Here is a 13,660-nt window from a genome sequence, read left to right on the forward strand (position 1 = left end):
GGTGTTTTCTTTATTTTTTTTTTCAATGCAGAAGGGGTGTCTGGCTTTCCCCTTTCTCCCACATGTTGGTGCGCATGCGTATACATGTTGCAGTGTCCACCCTCACTCCATGTGAATATAGGCATAATTCTAGTTACGCAAGCCTGCCTGTCAGGTAATGTTGCAGGCGGTGATCCATATTGTTTCACTGCGCAGCTATCGTATGATTGAGGTCAGGTGACTTAGGGGTCTGTACGATCGTGACAGAGCCCCTGAGGTGTGGGTGGTGTGAAGGGAACAGGGCTGTCCATTTCATTTGATCCGTATTCAAATGTAGGTCACATAGTCACGTATTGGGCAAGTTTTTTCTTGTTAACAAATCCGGATTCCATCTAGACTCTTGTGAAGAACCAAGTACAATTTATTTACAAATACTTTCATTGCATTCTATCGTAACACATCCTGTTCTGTAAGTCTGTTGCCTTTTTAAATGTCTTCATAACCTTCATCTGCCGCAGTTCTCGAGTTGCTAAGCAAATGTTCACGTGGTATAACCGAGTGGAAGCAGAACAAACGCTTAACTGATGCTGATTGGTCCATTTATAAATAAACCTTCTTGCGTTATTTGAGAGATGATTGAAGACAAGACTAGACAATGATGACGTAACTTTTTTTTCTTTGGCACTACAGCCCCAGTGGGCCTAGGCCTACTTCACTTCGGTTTTTGTAGATCTTACACATTCGATAGGACTCCTTGGGCGGGTGATCAGCTCGTCGCAAGGCCTCTACCTGTACACAAACACAGAAGAACGCACACACACAAACTAAACATCCATGCCCTGAGTGGGATTCGAACCCACGATCCCGGTTTCCAAGCGAGCGAAGACAGTACATGCCTTAGACCGCTCGGCTACCGTGGCCGGCATGATGACGTAACTAGCAAGATAAAATTCTCGAACGCTCACAGGGCTAACAGATAGGGATATCAGAAGTTCTTAACTTTACAGGGTACTTAACTAACCGTGAAAAATGTGGTTATATAGCCACATAAATACAATTTATCCCTACAAGTGCCAAGTGTCGCAAATTTCGACCTTTACAAAAACTGCCATATCTGACTGAATGCGAATGTTTTGACATTTTATCCGAATTACGTAATCAGTACATGTGTAGAACGAAACTTTTCCCACATTTGAGGACCATCTATATATATATATATTACTTATCCCCGAAAAACAGCTGTTATGAGTACGGAAAAGAGTGGCTTAAGACTGTGGGAATTAATGTTGGAACTTCAAGGATTGGGGTTCTTCCTGCCGCTTGTATTGCACGGTAGTTTGTGTGGCTTGGCTTGAAGTGCGTTGAAGGCCTTATGTGTGCAATGTTATGCTGTTCCTGACGAATATATATGTAACATAAACATGAGTGTTGTGTTGAATTTTGTCCAGTGCCCTGATTTGTTTCTAAACGCGTGATTTGGCTTGAGATAGGATTTGTACACGCTGCATTATCTGCATTCTGCATTATCCTGACCGGCTCTGGGGCGCACCCTGTCTCCTATCCAACGGGTACTGGGGGCTCTTTCCCAGGGGCAAAGCGGCAAGGAGTGAGGCTGACCGCTCACCTCCATATAGTGCCGATATCAAGAATGGTGGAACTATATCTCCACTCCCCCATACGTCATCATGGCTTAGTGCTTGAGTAATTAAGCACAGGGACAACTTTACCTTTTTTTACCTTTTACATATTGTTGCGATGATGTTCGTTGGAGAGCTTTTGTGAGTGCGGGAAGGAATTGTTTGGGGAGATTGATAATTAACAGGGAATTTCTCATTTTTATTTATTTCTTGTCTAACGACGCGGTCAGTAGTTCGGATTATATATATTTATATAGGACGAATAATGAAATGGAAAGAAGCGGTCATGGCCTGATTATGAGGTTCTTTCCCGGCATTTGTCTGGAGGGACTGAGGAGAACAAGGAAAGAACTTTGTCAGGATAGTCGGCATCCTGGCCAGTATTCGAACCAGGCACCTCCCGAACAGAAGTAAGAAGCTTTACCGCTTGGGGCAGCTCGCATATCTAGCACAAGAACTATCATTAGTTAATTAGTTTAATTAGTTTCTCAGTGAGCTAGTTCGAGTCATGCCAGACTTGAGGCCGTTCTTGCCTCACAGGTCCTGATTGAGTCCTATGGAGATGAATGTGGGATTTATGGTGGACAAAGTAGCACTGGGGCGAGTGTATGTCAGATGACTTCGGTTTTCCCCTTCAAGTTACTATTCCGCCAGTGCTCTGTACTCGTCTGTCGTCACTGGCTTGTACAGGCTGCAACACGAAGACAGCCACTTTCACCCCCCAAACAGAACAAACTGGACAATGTAGGAATTGGTTTCAGTGTTGAAACACCCTGTATAGTAAACTTGGCAGTCTACCTGTTCGTGCCCAGTGATCCATATATTCGTGCACGATGCGTTATTGCTCTGACGCTCTGATTCTTTCTTTTCTTCACGAGCGAGAGAGAAGAAGACGTGACGATCCACTTAACTGGTCTTTGTGTTCATTTCTGCCAGTTCATGAGCGCGCCACGAACTCAAAGTCATTTTAGTTCACTTTATACTGACCGGCTCTGGGACCATCTAATGGGTACCGAGGACTCCTTCCCTGGGAATAGAGCGGCCGGAGCGTGAAGCTGGCCACTCACCTCGATCTAGTGTCGAGATCAAGGATGGCGGAGCTATACTCCACTCTTCCATATGTCTTCATGCAGTAAGGCTTAAATAGTTAAGGTCAGGGACAACTTTACTTTTCTTTAGCTTTACCATTTCGTGTCCTCTGCCTCTGTGGTCTAGTGGTCAGAGTTCCTGGCTACAGATCCAGAGGACCCGGGCTCGATTCCCAGTGCTACCAGATTTTCTGAGAAGTAGAGGGTCTGGAACGGGGTTCACTCAGCCTCGTTTAGGATAATTGAGGAGCTGTTTCAATTAAATAGCGGCTCCGGTCTAGAAAACCGAGAAAACGGCCGTGGGGATCCGTTGTGCTGACCACGTGACATTCTCTATCCGCAAAAGTTGGCACTAACTTTGCCAGCAAGCGGCGGTCTCTCGGTCGGTATAGTTCGCTTGCCGACTACAGGCCACGGATTTTTTTTTTAATACAGATATTCTCTTTTATAACACTTTCAGAAGAGTTTGGAATATGAGTATTTTCTTCCGAGATGTGACAGCGTACAGTCCGGAAGTACACCGACGTCTCGAAATAACGTACTGTCTCAACCATCACTGTCGAAATGTAAGCCAAGCAACCATTAATAGGCAACCAGAGCCGGTGCAACTTCTACCAGTATATACGGTGTCACATTCCAGAAGGTGGTACCCACCTAAACGGTTGATCTAGGGATAATACTCTAGAATTCTGTTACAGGGATGCTGGGTTTGAATCTCGGGGCAGACACTGTCTATCATGAAGTTTTTCTTCGTTTTTCTGAGTCCCAGCGCGGATATGCCTCAAATAATAATTCAGTCAGGCCAGATCGGTTTCGTTGCAAACTCTTCTGTCCAGTTCATGTCTCATCTTGCCATTCTGAGCGTCGCAACGTAGCCCACAAAAGGAAGTTAGCTCTCTCTGTAGTCACCGCTGACAGCGACACACAATTCCTTTTAAAGAGTATTTGTGAGATCAGCACTCTGTCACGTCTTGACCAGTCAGGTTTGTCTTGTAACGAAGACGAAGAAGAAATGCCCGAGTTCCTTGTGGGTTAGACCTGAAAGTTTAATTACTTAGTGCAATGGCTTCGGAACTGCGCTCCACAAGAGATTCCAGGATATCTAATGCTGTCTTGTAACACAATGTCTTCTGAGGTATGGCACCGTACTGTCTCTATCTTCAGGGTCCAAGAATAAGCTACGCGAGACCTAGGTATGAAGCAGGGGGAGTCACGTGAGGAAAACCTGGTTCAGATACAGCGCCTGAACCTGGTGTTCCTCTCGCGGTTCTCCCTGTTTGCTACTTGCCTCTCGCTTGGCCTACTCTAAGACCATTCAGATTGAGGCATTATATTCGTCCGAAACGTCCATAAAATTTTATCAGGCTACACATCGTCATATTCCAGAAAAATATTTTTTTTTGTACTGAATTTATAAAAGGTAAAAATAGGTCAAGCTATCCCCTTAACAGGTCTTGAAGGCCCATAGGGTTGTGAGATGTTGAGGCTCCCACATTTTCCAGACAGTCGGCTCACAGATGGTGTTAAGGTTGTCAGTCTCACGCCTCGGTCCCCCTTTACACCCATGAAGATTCCTGGTAATGCTGGAGGCTGAGTCGACCCCAGGCCATAGTGCGGCTGGGAGGATTAGGTCAATTGAAAAATCCAGTGGTCTCATTGAGAATCAAGTCCGCGACCTTCCAGCTTGTAGAATAGTGCCCCAATGAATTTGTAGCGAGCCACTGGTCCGCGGAGTGTGCAATTGCAAGACACCAGTGATGTACATTCACCACTCCCGTGACTGGGCAATAAGACGAATTCATTTCAAATTCGCTCTTGAATGAGGACGTAGAAGTGGTGAGCAGAGACATTTCCTGTGCGGCATCTGCCAAGATTTACGTGATACGTGGCTCTCCGCTGAGCTAACCCTCTTCAAGAAGCAGAGGAGAAAGGGAAAGAACACGGAGTGTAGCAAAAGGCGCCGAATTTGTTACCGGAGGAAACTGATAGAAACGTTTAGTCCATGAAGGCAAAGCTATCAGAAATCTCTTCTGAGATGTGAAGATATGTGGTAAATCGTTAAGGACTTTCGAGGAACTTCCATCTTCAGGGAAGGTGTGACACCTTTTTACTCTGAACATGGAGGTATAGCTCGCCCTCGAAACGTTGCTAACGGTCTAGCAGACTCTCGGAGGACAGGAATTTGGGAACCTCAGATCTCAGTCAGTAAGGGGCAGCAAATGATAAAGTTGAGCAGAGTCGTGACATCCATGCTGGGGCGCTTGTGTTAACATTCATAGGCTTCATGTGGTCTAGTGGTCAGAGTTCCTGGCTACAGATCCACATTCCCGGCGCTAGCAGATTTTCTGAGAAGCAGCGGGTTTGGAACGGGGTCCACACAGCCTCGTGAGGACAATTGAGGAGCTATTTCAAGGAAAAAGCGGCTCCTGTCTAGAAAACCGAGATTAACGGCCGTAGGGATTCGTTGTGCTGACCACGCGACACCCTCTATCCGTAAAAGTTGGCACTAACTTCGCCGAAAAGCGGCGGTCGTTCGCTCGGTATAGTTCGCTTGCGGACTAAAGCCACGGAGTTTGTTTTTTTGGAGGCTTCATGAGGACGGAATTTTGATGTAAACATCGGGATGGCTGCATTTCGACCAGTAATTTGGGTACCAACTCAGCATTTACTCTGGGAAGGAGGAAAATCACTGAAACCTGATCGAATTTGTCAACTTTTAAAATGCGATGCTGTTTAAATAATATTCTTAAATCGAGAATCATTTCGTCACTCGCCAACTGATGAATCAGGGGAAAGCTAGCTGACTGCTTTCATGAGGCTTCACATCCGCGAGGCATCCCTGCAGCTCGAGTCGTGAGGTACTCCGCCCTGACCACGCGGCATTGCTATTATCCGAGCCTCACCAGCCGTTATGATGCTAATTTGCCTCACGTCTCGCGGTGCCTGGTGCGACCTTATACAGATATGGGATATTAGCATAATGCACTGACCTGATTTTGGCCTTATTTATAATGCTAATTGGCGCGAAATTTCATCAGTTTGGAAATCGTGCCGAGTTCTTCCACCAGACATCTTCAGCGCAAACATGACTCATTTTTGGACACTTCCCTCTATCTACATATAGATGAGCCGGGATAGCTCAGTCGGTACAGCGACGGGTTGGACGGCCGGGGTTCGATTCCCGGCAGTTGAAAATGATTTTCTCTTCTTCCCAGTGTCCATACCGGGTCTGGGACCCACCCAATCTCCTAGCTAATAGGTATTAGTGGATATTTCTCCGGGTGTAAGGCGGCTGGAAGGTGAAAGTGACCACTCACCTCCGCCAAGAGCTGAGGTCGATAATCGTGGATTTATACATCCAAATTCGTCCACTTCTCCGCTACAAAGCCCAACCGGTAATGCTGTTTAGGGAAACAGTCGCTGTTTACTGTGAGAACCATACGGAACACGCAAATACACTCTGTGGGAAGAATGCAGAGTTTAATATGTTCAGTTCGTACCGCACAGGAAACATTACGTCTCCGCTACAAAGCCCAACCGGTAATGCTGTTTAGGGAAACAGTCGCTGTTTATTGTGAGACCCGTACGGAACACACAGATACACTCTGTGGGCAGAATGCAGAGTTTAATATGTTCAGTTCGTACCGCACAGGAAACATTACGTCTCCACTACAAAGCCCAACCGGTTAATGCTGTTTAGGGAAACAGTCGCTGTTTATTGTGAGAACCGTACGGAACACACAGACACACTCTGTGGGCAGAATGCAGAGTTATAATTTCTTAAAGCAGGTGGTACATGTAGTAACCACTGTTCTTTGAGAAGTTAATGCTACCTGGGGAAATAATCGCTGCTTATTAGGAGACTCATGAGAAAAACATTCGTATGCTGTGTAAGCAGAACGCAGATTTTTATAATGTTAAAGCAGGTGTTAGTCCTGACGCGTAATTGCTGTGCCTTTAAAGACTCCATTAGCCATATGGCAGACGGTGTTTCGCTGCCGATTTACGAACTAGCAGCAAGGTCATCAGCACGAGAAGTGGCAGATGTAGGTCAAGAGGAGAACGACTGAGCTAGCAGCACGGGTCCCAAAATGTCGCTCGCTCGTGACGTCGAAGTGGGTGTATGTCACTGCAAGAAAAATTCCTTCTTCCATACCAATCTTGATTGACCAATATAGTATATACATGAAATACCACCCACAAATCTGGCTCTCGCATCTATAAACGTGACGAAATTTGTGTTGTCTTACAATATCAAGGGCGGGGAGGTTTTCTCTGATACGTTAACTGAAATGATATTGATATCTTGCCAAATGCCAAATATGTGAAGCTTACGAAATTCTTTGTCGATTTCTTAATATTGGCGTGACACCTGCGTTCTACAGTCGAAATGATAAAGGTTTTATCATCTGTGACTTCTTCTCAGTTGAAGAAATGAGTACCAGGAATCTTCCTGGGGGCAAAAGGCCTCCGGCGCTTAAAGCTGACAACCTCACCTCAAAATGTGAACAGATTGTATAAAAAATGTGGGGGCCTCGACGTCTCACAACTCTATGGGCCTCCCCGGCCTATATCCACAGGGATAGCTTGGCGTGTAAAACTGACCTCACTGCCATCTGTGAGCCGATTGTCTAGAAAATATGGGAGCCTCGACGTCCCACAACCCTATGGACTTCCACGGCCTGTTGCAGGGATAGCTTGGCTCGTAAGGCTGACAACCTCACCGCCATCTGTGAGCCGATTGTCTAGAAAATGTGGGAGCCTCGACGTCTGACAACCCTCTGGGCCTCCACGGCCTGTCACAGGGATAGCTTGGCGCGTAAGGCTGACAACCTCCCCGCCATCTGTAAGCCGATTGTCTAGAGATTGTGAGAGCCTCGACATCTCACAATCCAATTGTAATTAATATTTAATAATTCATTCTCTCCCGCACAGAAGGCGCATTTCGTCTGCCGCCTCTGAACAGATATGAACCTACATTATTCAAAGTTGCCAAGGAATCGAGACCAAAGCATATGGTGGATGATTAAGAAGGAGAAATTGTAGAAAGTCGACACCGAGATTGTAATTAATAAGCTTAGTTCACATAAAGGACTTAAAACCTTATAAAGCTCAGCATTTGCATCCGGTCCCACGTGACATGGGAGCTGCGACAGCGATTGGCTACGGGCTGGCCGGCCGAGGAATCCCGGGTAACGATAATGTCTAAATAACAAATGCTTATTTAATGTTTTTATCTTTAAGGAAATCGTGGTCAAGTTTGAGCCTGTGGAGTTTTTCTTTCCGGTTACGTAACATACAGGAAAATCTTATAATTGTTTATTTTTTAAATTCCTCGCTACTTCGTTTCATTGGCTAATATCCAGAGTTGCGTGTTGTGTTTTGTCACGCATAACAAATGGTTTCTTTCGATCGGTTAGAGTGATAAAAAGTAGTTCAGACGAGACAGCCATCGAACGGAGACGAGTGCAACAGACTCAAGGCATCAAAAAAGTGCCACACGTTCCAAAATAATGGCTTCCTGCCTTGTAACCAGATACGCATGCGCTGTAAAGGTAAAGGTGTCCCTGTGTTTCACTAATTAAGCATTACACCATGAAGACGTATGGGTGAGTGGAGGTATAGATCCACATTTTCTTGACCTGAACACTAGTTGGAGGTGAATGGTCAGCTTCACGCCCCTGCCGCTATACCGACTACGCTATCCCGGCTCCTACGCATGCGCTGTGGTAAATACAAACACAGGTGTTATCAGTGGAAAAGTTAATGGTAGGAATCCAAATTTAATATGGATCTATCGAGCAGGCTGGCTTAAGGGTAAAGTTCCAGATTCGCATTCTCAGGTGCTCCGAATCTCGGCCGGAACACCGATTATCGTGAGTGAGGTTTCTTGTGATTTTCCCCATATACTCCAGGCAAATTCAAGGGTAACACCTCGATTAAGGCCAACACCGTTTCCTTCCAAATCCCTTCAAGTTCATCATCCATCCGTAATCCACCATTCGACGATGTGTAGTGCTAGATACTGACGATAGCAGAAGATAGCAGCTGGGTTAGCGACTGGCTACGGGCTGGACACCCGAGGGTTCGGAGTTCGAGTCCCGGTAGGTTCAAGAATTTTCTCCTCTCCACGTCGTCCAGATCGGCTCTGGGGTCCACCCAGCCTCCTATCCAGTGGGTACCGGGGGCTCTTTCCCTGGGAGTAAAGAGGCCGGGGTGTGAAGCTGATCACTCACATCCAGCTAGTACCGAGGTCAAGAAAATGTGGATCTATACATCCACTCCTCCATACGTCTTCATGGCGTAGAGACAATTTTGCGTTTATTACGGTACACATGAAGATTGTGGTGTGCTGGAAGGTTACGGCATATGTATGGCAAAACGTTACCATTATATCGCTGGAAGCTACTGTGTACATCTTCAGAGTAAAAAGTGGACGGAATAGGAGCTTGGCGTTCTTGATCCGAAGTATTGCCGAGTATGCAGATGTGGCTTGCAATATCCTCCCCCTCCCCACCCCACAGGATGTCTTAGTGAGGCTTGAGGCTCTCACTGGAAACATGAAGAATGTGCATACCTGAAGATGAAGTTGCGGGCCTCATAGGGGAGCAGAAAGAACTGTACATAGTGACGGCTGGGAGGACTTCAGCCACCTGCTCACGCTGGTTCCTCACTCGCGGATTTTTATACCCTGAAGATACAGCCGAAACGTCGGTTCACACAAGAGCTACACGGAGCCACATCCCAAAAGACGGCTTTCTTCATAGTCACCGCCGTGAAAACCTCGAATCTTATTCTTAATTGTACTCCGCCACTGAGCAATAGAACGGTACACTCTGTGAAGTGTCCAACCTTCCAATGACCCTCCATGTTAATATAAAAGAGATTGAGAGCAGAGAATGTATAGAGTATTCAACATGGTTCACGACTCGAAAGGAAATTGGGTCACATCTTTACAATTATCTGTTTCCTTTATGAAAGTGAATATATATTTATTTGAATGTAAACTTTGATAGTATTAGTTTCACTTGTTTTTCAGCCTTCGAAAATAACGTTCATATGATAGCATTCCAGCCTTTAAAAGAACAGTGGTTACTATTTGTGCCACGTGCTTTAATATTCAAATCCTCTAAGTTATTCGAATGTTGTCCCAGGAGGAAAGGTCAATATTCTGGGAGGTCACAGTATCGGTCATTCTAAACAAAAAAGTGTATATGTTCATTTGTTCCATCCCGAGCGGTTTCCGAGATAGAGCTATTTCACTGTACAGTTCCAAAACTGTTTATAAGAAAGTGACATTACGTACTGTTTCTAATACCGGTATTTACTGTTCAAATGATGAAGTTGGTACAGTTTACCTAGTGTAATACATTTTCGAAAATTCCACCGTCAACACCAATGCACTTTGCAACTCGTGTGAGAACATGGCGTGCTGCTCGTCTGTACAGTGTACAGTGTACTGCACAGTGAAATAGCTCTATCTCGGTGCAACTCGTGTGAGGACATGGCGTGCTGCTCGTCTGTACAGTGTACTGTGCAGTGAAATAGCTCTATCGCTTAAACCGTTCGGAATAGGACACATACATGTACACTTTTTTTACTTAGATATTATGACCTCCCAGGATATTGACCTTTCCGTCTGGGGACACTCTGTATATGTCCTGTAACATTCTGAAAATAATCAGCGATTATTTCCTTAAATATTCTTCGTAATGGAGACGCAGTGTGTTTACTGTTAGGTACGAACATAATTTTTTAAATAGAAGCACCCGGTTCTACTTAGTCTTGGAGTAGGTACTCGGAAGTTTCCCGAGTTCCAAGTTGCTACTCCTTGCTTCTCATGCAACCCTTCTGATTTTAATTTATCAAAAGAAAAATCCTTGATATGGAGGCTCCCAAATTATCGCATTTCACCATCAATATGGAAAATCAGAATCCCGCAACCCCTCACTCAAGCCACGACTCCTAACCATCGTGACGTCTTCACTTTCACACTGCCCTTGACAGAAGGACGAGCGGGCGAAGCCCGGGACCTTCCAACAGAATGTTGCTGTTTCTTTCTCCCTACAAATAAAATGCCACTCTCTTCTGCCACGACTTTCCCTTTCACCTCTCTCTCTGCATGCTTCGAAGGGTTAAAATAACTGCAAATTACGCACCACCTCATAACGACACTCATCGTTTCGTTTTGAAATGTGCAGGTACATCAACTGAAAGTGAGTACAGGAACCGGACGAGTCTGGAAGTACCCACACACAGACTGTAATGGTACAGGCTTTCGTGGCTCTCCTCAGGCTCTCCAGAAGCGTTCCAGGACAGCACCTCCATTAGGAGACGACCGCGTCACTCCAAATCCTTTGCAGTTCATGAGTTTTTACGCCGTACAGTCTGGTTACTGGTAGCAGCAGACTGTAAATAAGGGGAGACGGGTACTATCTCGACGTCCCAGGGGTCGAAGTTCGAGTCCCGGTAGGGGCAAGAATTTTCTCCTTTACACGTCGCCCAGACCAGCTCTGTGGTCCTCCCAGCCTCCTATTCAATGCGTACCGGGATTTATTTCCCGGGTGGGGGGTAAAGCGGCCGGGGAATGAAGCTGGTCACTTCAACTATTGCCGAGATCAAGAATACGTGGATCTCTAAATTAATTGAGGACGTGGCGATATTTGCTCTTACCTGGCTGTAAATAAGATCACAATTTTCTGGCCAGTATTTATTGTCCTACTTTTTATTTGAGATGACGTTTCGGAGACTTGATTCTGTCTCCTACCTTAGGTAAAGATCTTACTCGGGTGGTCCCGAATAGTCTCTATCTCTCTCCATATGACCGACGAGAACAGTGTTTTTTTTTGCCTCAGTACTTGAAGTCTAGTCTCCGAAACGTCGTCTCAACAATTACGACAATGAATAATGTCCAGAGAAACTGTTAACTGAACGGCGACTGTTCCTAGTGCCTCTATACGCTTGCTGCAGGTGAAATGAGCACCTACGGTGCTGTCTGTTATCTCCATAGTTGATTAATGTACCGCGTAACGGCCCAGCTAAATCATTTCCGCTCGTTTGTTCCTACTCTGCATATCAGAAGCTTCAATCGTTTAATTAATGTTTAATTCAAAGAGATGTCAATCTGTATAAATAAATATATTACAATTCATTAATTAAATCAGATAAATGATCTTAAGCATGTGATCAGCCTCGTGAGGATGACTGAGGAGCTACTTGAATGGAAAAGTAGCGGCTCCGGTCTAGAAAAGCGAAATTAACAGCCGTGGGGATCCGTTGCGCTGACCACCCTGCACACTCTATCCGTTAAAGTTGGCACTAACTTCTCCGACAAGTGGCGGCCAGTCGGTCGGTATAGTTCGCTTGCGGACTAAAGCCACTGAGTTTCTTTTTGTAATCGGATTTATTGAACTCTTTGACACAACGCGTGACTACACTTTATAATTGAACATTACGTACATACATTATAGTGTCCACCGTCATGTTTTCACTAGCAGTTTCTCGGTAGCGGCTACCAACAGTGGACTTTCCCTTTCCTCTGAGTTTACAAACTATCCCCGTCCTCAGCTACTAGCTTCTCTCGACTAAATATATGTCTAACTGCCTCTAGACTTATCCTGTTTATGGCATCTCGGCACGGACCACGTAGAAAATACCACTTCCCATTATTGTCGTATCCAATTTTTGCCATAGAAACATGCTTGTTTGTGAAGCCGTTACTCAGTGATGGCTTTGTCTGCTGGCTTCACAGTTCTTGCCTTGAGCAAATATGCTACAGTATTGTAGACTTTTGGTTGAAGATACTGGTAGCTTGATGAGTGTTTCGGAGGAACATAGGCTGCAGCCTCCATCTTCAGGAAAAAAGTGATCTTTCGGTTATTTTAAGCCGCTCTTTGTAGATAGGTTATATAACGTCGAATGGTAGGATGATAGATGAATGATGAATTGGAAAGAATTTGGAAGGAAGCGGTCATGGCATAATCTAGATACTATTAGGGCTCGAAGTACTGAGTAACACCACGGAGAGTCTTACTCAGGATATCCAGTGTCGAGGACCAGTTTCGAATCGAGTACTACCCGAAGACGATTCTAATTCGTTGCTGTTATGCCAGCTCACTTTGTGGTAGAAATGAAGATGGAGGCAATAAAATCCTCCGAAACGTTAGTTAATATTTGTTAGAGCACACGGCGTTATAACCCGCAAAACAACAACAAAATCCCAAATCTCATAGAATTACCCCAAATCCCATAGAATTACCCCAACTCCCATAGAATTACCCCGAATCCCATAGAATTACCCCGAATCCTTTTAATTGTATAATTTCCATCGCTTTCTTGTTTTACACGCAAAATTGTTTGCTCTGTTTCTAACTGGTGACAGTATTTATTAACTATTCACATTCTGATACATACCCTGGTGATAGAAGCAGTGTTTTCGTCCGAAACATCGCTAACTATTTATCAGACCACACAATATTGTAACTCAAAAGACCCAAACATGAACGTCAATCATAGTGAAGAATTCAAATGTCAATGTTCTTTGATAAATAGTGTCTATATAAAACTAAAAATTCGACACCTTAAGAAGTGTGTTATTTTCTAGCATATGACGTCGTATAATCCGATAGAAGTTCAGCGATGTTTCGAGTGAATTTACTGCTACCATTTTGAGGGTTGAAATACGTATAAGCCAGTCAAGCAAGTAACAAATATTGGAGCAATAAGGAACTTACTTCAGTTCGAAGAGTTCTATCTCCTGGCATATAACGCCTTGTCCTCTGAAAGACAACCGACATTTTGGAGCAACAATTCCCTTCCATTTTCAGGGTGGAAGAGAAACCCAGCATGAAGCAAGTAGCTGCTAGCTACCTGCTTCACTTTGCTTATTATACAAATTTCAATGTGGAGAAAACATCTTCCTTCGAAACTTCGGGTGACTTTTAACAGACTACATGT

This window comes from Cryptotermes secundus, unplaced genomic scaffold (genome assembly GCF_002891405.2).
Source record: "Cryptotermes secundus unplaced genomic scaffold, Csec_1.0 scaffold136, whole genome shotgun sequence".
NCBI classification, from domain to species: domain Eukaryota; kingdom Metazoa; phylum Arthropoda; class Insecta; order Blattodea; family Kalotermitidae; genus Cryptotermes; species Cryptotermes secundus.